Consider the following 5,475-nt stretch of genomic DNA (forward strand, 5'->3'; position numbering starts at 1 on the left):
AAAAATGACCACAGTGCTGGTGCATTGTACACAAAGAGAAGGAAGATATAACAACTTAAAACAGCTAGAATATTTCAATAAATGAAGACTTTTTAGCATAAGAGCAAAGGAAGAAATAATAAAGAAATATAAACATTTGGTTACCAGGTTTTTAATTATCCCCCCCCAAAAAAAACCCCACCAAGAACAAAAAAAATTCATAAATGACATTCAAAAATAAATTAATGTACCTTTTGATTCCCTTCACCCACTTTTAGAGTCAAAAGATATAAACTTCCAGTTATAAAGGAAACAACTCATGAGGTTGTAATGTAAGCATGGTTACTAGAGTTAGTAGCACTGTATTGCGTATGTGAAAGTTGCAAAGAAAATAGATCTTAAAAGTTCTTACCAAAAGAAGAAAGAATTTGTAGCTTTGTTTGAAGACAGATGTTAAATATTAAATAGCCTTATTGTGGTAATCATTTTGCAATATATAGACTGTAGTCTATCCAAACAATGGAATATTATTCAGTCCTAAAAAGAAATGAGCTATGAAGCCATGAAAAGACAGGGAGGAACCTTAAATGCGTCTCACTAAGTGAGAGAAGCTGGTCTGGCGAGGCTGCACACTGTGTGATTCTAAGCATACGACATTCTGGGAAAGACCCAACTGTGGAGAGAGTAAAAGGCCCAGTGTTGTCACGGGTTAGGAGGGGGCACCGAGTAGGAGAAGCATTGAGCCTCTTTAGGGCAGAGCAAACACTCTGATGCTGTAATGGGGCCACACGTCATTGTACATTTGCTCAAGCTCATAGCACTGACACCACCGACAGTGACCCTAATGTGATAAGGATCTGGGGTGATAATGACATGTGGTGTAGGGTCACCAGTCACGACCAGGACACTGCCCTGCTGGGGATGTTGGTAGTGGGGGAGGCAGTATATTTGTGGGGCATAAAGTACATGGGAAATCACTGCTTCCCTTCAATTTTGTTATGAACCTAAAACTACTCTTGAAAAACAAAGGTCTTAATTTTGAAAAAAAGTAATGTAAATGACAAACAGAAAAATGTTGTAAAACCTTTGACAAACTAATTATCTCTTTTATATGCAAAAGATCTCACAGATCAAAGGCCCCTGGAAATTAAATATATAAACATTGAAAAAAATGATTACCAAATTGATGCTGTGTCCGACTCAGCATTTTTAAAACCGATCCAGTGTTGAAAATTCTCAAAATATAACTAATTTTAATTCAAAATTAAATAAATATGTATATGCACACACATACACACACCTTATACAAAGTCTTCATCTTAAATATAACAAGGCACAACTGAATTTCACTACTTGACTAGGTTAAGAGTTCCTGCAATTGGTAAAGAGGTCCGAAAGGGATATGCTTCCCAGAGAAAACATCTTGCATGCGTCCTGCTTGCCGCTGCCGTGTTCAGCCATGACTGTGCTGTGCAAGACTCCAATCCTCCCAGGAACCAGCCCAGAGATGACGGGAATGAGGACCTAGAGAGAGTGACTCATGGGGCCCTGGGACACGTGTCTAAGCAGTGGTAACAAGATGCCATGAGCCGGTGCTGGCAAGGGAAACACTCAGTGTCCCCACACAGTGCGGTTGGCACGTCTGCCCCCCTGCCTGCTGGCTGGGGCCTTCGCATGCTCACCAGCTCTGCTCCCAGGAGCGGCTCCCGGAGGCCCCCGCGGCCCTCAGCAAGGCCAGGATCTCCACCCTGCCTGTGCCCGTGCAATATATAAACATCATCTCTACCGAGTGTGCAAACTACCTCTCCTGTTACTTTGATCTATCTTATTAATAAAAATGCTGTTTTTAAACATTCCCATTCCATAAATATGGGCCAAACAATATCTTGGTTCCTTTAAGCATCCCATATTTACTGCATGTTTTTATTAAAAAATGGGAAATAAAGGAAAACGGAGAAACAGTAACTAATGTTCCTATAGATACTAGAGTCTTCTATGGTTTATTTTTAAACTGTGAGAACAAAACAAGCATAATTTGCTGATTCTGGTCATTGCAGCGGGAGAGGGGCGCTCCAGAGCTCCGGACGGGTCTGTGTCACGGGCCGCTCTCTGCCCGGCCTCTGCCCTCCTGCTCCTTTCCTCCACGTTCCATGCCCTTTAGAAAGGGTGTGGGCAGTGTCTGGCAGCCTTGCTTCTGAAACAGGTGCCTTTGGAGAATCTTCCAGGGCTTCTGAAAGGTAACATAAACAAGGGAGCAGTGGTGGTGGGACAAAGCCATGCGTCTCTGTTTGCACCTGACTTCGCATCATAATCTCATCCGGATTTTAGGATTAACTCCTGGAGGGCCGACTGGCTACAGTGCTGCCCCATTTCCTGGCGTTGATGAGTCTCAGCTCTGGGAAAAGGCCTGGCCCCGGCTCTTTCCAGCAAGGCTTCCTGCTGGTGCATCAGCCCTGCAGGTGGCGGGTGCGGCTGGCATCCCACGAGTCAGGTGCCCACCCTCTGGATCTGCCACCAGGCTCAGCAGCATCCACTGAGATCTGCAGGCTGCGGGGCTTTGACACATGACACAGCTTCACCGCGCCGGTCACCCTGGTAAAATGCTTCACTCTCCCCCATCTCCCAGGCCCTTCCCTCTCCTCTTTCATTGACTGCCAGGCTGGCCCACAGCTGACATCACGTTCGGAAGTGGGACAGACCTCAGCTGTCAGCTCAATGGTGCATAAACGTGCTCGCTCACCAGGAAGAAAAAAGAGCTGTGACGTTCTAGCAGGATGTGAAATGCTAGTTTCTTGGTGAAAAATTGGTGACCAAGACATACAAGAATCAATTCTTTGCAAGTAGATTCACCCATTAAAACCGGCCCCACCCTCCAACTCGCCACTTCCACAAACCTTTCCATCTAAAGACATCTATGTGAGGAGCTGTCACAAAAGATAATGAGCATATGCATATACCCAATCAGTCAACTCCTTTTCTGCTCCCAAAGATCACTGACCTCCATCAGGGCCTCATACCTGGTCCCTCAGCAGCAGAGCCCTGACAAAATCAACCCAAGGCAGCCCGTTGCTGGATCAGCTAACCTAGTAGGGCCAGGAGGAGCACAGTGGGGCTTCCTCACAGAGCCGGCTGAGCAAGAGAGAGAGAGCAGGGTAGGACTCTCTTCCCCTCTTCCCAGCAAGGATGGCAAACTGGGAGGGCCAATCAGAACAATGCAAGAGAAGAAAGGGGGGCCACGTACTGAAATCTAGCAGAAACAAGTACAAATCGATTATGCTAAAAGGCAGACATAAAATGAAGCCACAGAAACATATAAGGCACCTACACTGTATGAAAATAATTCTGAATACATACAGCTGTCATCCAGAAGACCTGCTGGGGGCTGCCCCTCAGGGAAGGACAGGGCCAGGCTGACAGCCACCGGGCCGAGGTGGTCCTCTGGGGTCGCCCTCCCCACCCCACACTGCAGGCCAGCGTGCAGCGCTCACATTCAGGAGCCTTGGGCCCTGAAAATCAGTGCTGTCAACTGAACCACCCATCTTACCAACAAATAAAAATAGACCTACAACCAGGTCACGGAGCCTGAGAAGGTGACACTGCACATGGGCTGTCTTCTTATGGGAATAAAAGGACTTTCTTGGAAAGAACAACAGAGACTTCTCTTTTGGATGCTAAGTGCAAACAATAGAAACTAAAAAGTGGCTAAGGGTACAATCAAAGGTGCATAAGTTGCTTTCTTAACTACCAAAAGCAGGAGTAAAAATTTTAGATTGCCTAGAGATGACTTTTCTAAAGCTTTATTTTTCAAATGTCCCTCTTACTAACCTTTAAAGCAACACCAGTAGATCATTTTTGAAGTGAAATACTTTATATTTTCACCACTGAAAAAGAAAACATAATCCTTGCCTCTCTAATAAGTGATTTTTAGTTTAAAAGAAAGTAATAATTGAGAGTAAAGAAAACGATGTTTCTCTCATTAAGGAGCTGCTCATGTCATCCTCACAGAGCCCAGGCAATCTCTGGGTTCAACGGCGGGGATGATCCAATAATTCCACGGTCCGAGCACAGTTCTGTCCACCCCGATATGTCTGCCCTGCTCTGCACTGTGCAAGTGTCTCCTGACTGGCAGTGGTGCTATTGTTCAATGAAGAGCTGGTTTACAGATAAAGGTGGCCCTGTCGGAAGTTCTGAATAGCTCAAAGCTAATTGCTGACCCTAACAGGCCCAATTAGCTATTACAGGCTCAGCAAGGCAGCCCCTGGGGCCCATCTCTTCTCGCACACATATTGTGAAACTCTCCCTGCATCTACCTTGGCTCTAGGCTTTGTAGTCACCATTCAACAGATTAAAGGTTTATTAGAAAGAGCGACTGCCATATCAGCTTCAACGAGCCCAGACACAGGCATCCACACAGGCATGATGTGTATCCAGCTATACACACATCACACACATCACAGAAAACCCCCAAGTAGCCATGGTGATGAGCAAGAACCCAGTGGGGTATTTTTAATATAGGTCAAATGATGTCCTGATGACTGCGATTTCATGAAATAAATCTCCAGCATTTAGTTTTGATAAGCTCCCCAATAATCAACAACAGAGCAGGGATGTGCAGGGACCTTTGAACCTGCTCCTCCGATCACCTGATCTCAAGAACATCCCCCCACACAAACACACATGCAGGCATTAGCCTCCTTTTCCTTAAAATTTAAACATGCTTTTCTTCTTGTTCTAGAAATTACATATGATTGTGGTAGAAAATATGGGAGGAAAATTAAGGGAAGGGACACACTCATAATCACCCTACATGACATTTGGACTTTAGGTTAGTGGAATTTTCTAATGTTCTTAAGATGCCTCATAAATATCATAAGTAGTGACAACATTATGTTCTATATGTGCTGTGGTTTGTATCCCATTCTCTAGTACGTTTGGCCACTTAAATAATCTTCAGTGTTTTTGCCATTATGGGCATTATACATAAAACTCTTTCCATATTTTGGGGTTATTCTCTTAAGATTTATTTTTAACGTAAAATCATTCGGTCAAAGAATCCTAGTTGAACAATATTGATGTTGTCAAATTGTTGTCCAAGAAAATTGAAACATCTTTTTCTCTGCCCAGCCCAGCAAAGTTTGACAATGGTTTACCAGATGTTCACCAGCATTGTGTTACCATTTTTTGGAAATATGTATGAAACTTTATATTAGATTATTATAATTGAACTTTTGCCATATATTTGTTAGGAGTTTGTGGACAATTTTTACTAATGTCCTTCATCTGTTTATCTGATACATTTTTAATTGTCTTTCTAATTGATTGTATGATTTCTTTATATAGCATAAATATGTCTCCTTCACTGCTGTTTGATATTCTAAGTTGTTTTATTCAATATTGGATTCTTTTAGTGCATAAGTATGCATTTTACCTTTTTATCTAGTCAAATGCATCAATTTTCCTATTTATTTCATTGCTTGTAGGCTTAGAAAACTTTTC

General features: G+C 43.3%; 1 long non-coding RNA gene across 1 annotated transcript; it reads right to left on the reverse strand.

Annotated features, from left to right (window-relative positions):
• Positions 1–1,945: 1,945 nt before the first annotated feature.
• On the reverse strand, positions 1,946–3,500 carry LOC130684250 (uncharacterized). Its single transcript, XR_008998439.1, has 2 exons — positions 3,334–3,500; positions 1,946–2,209 (listed from the first exon to the last, which is right to left on the reverse strand). It is a non-coding gene; the product is annotated as an uncharacterized LOC130684250 (long non-coding RNA).
• Positions 3,501–5,475: the final 1,975 nt, after the last annotated feature.

The sequence above is a fragment of the Manis pentadactyla genome, chromosome 6 (assembly GCF_030020395.1).
Source record: "Manis pentadactyla isolate mManPen7 chromosome 6, mManPen7.hap1, whole genome shotgun sequence".
Classification (NCBI taxonomy): Eukaryota; Metazoa; Chordata; class Mammalia; order Pholidota; family Manidae; genus Manis; species Manis pentadactyla.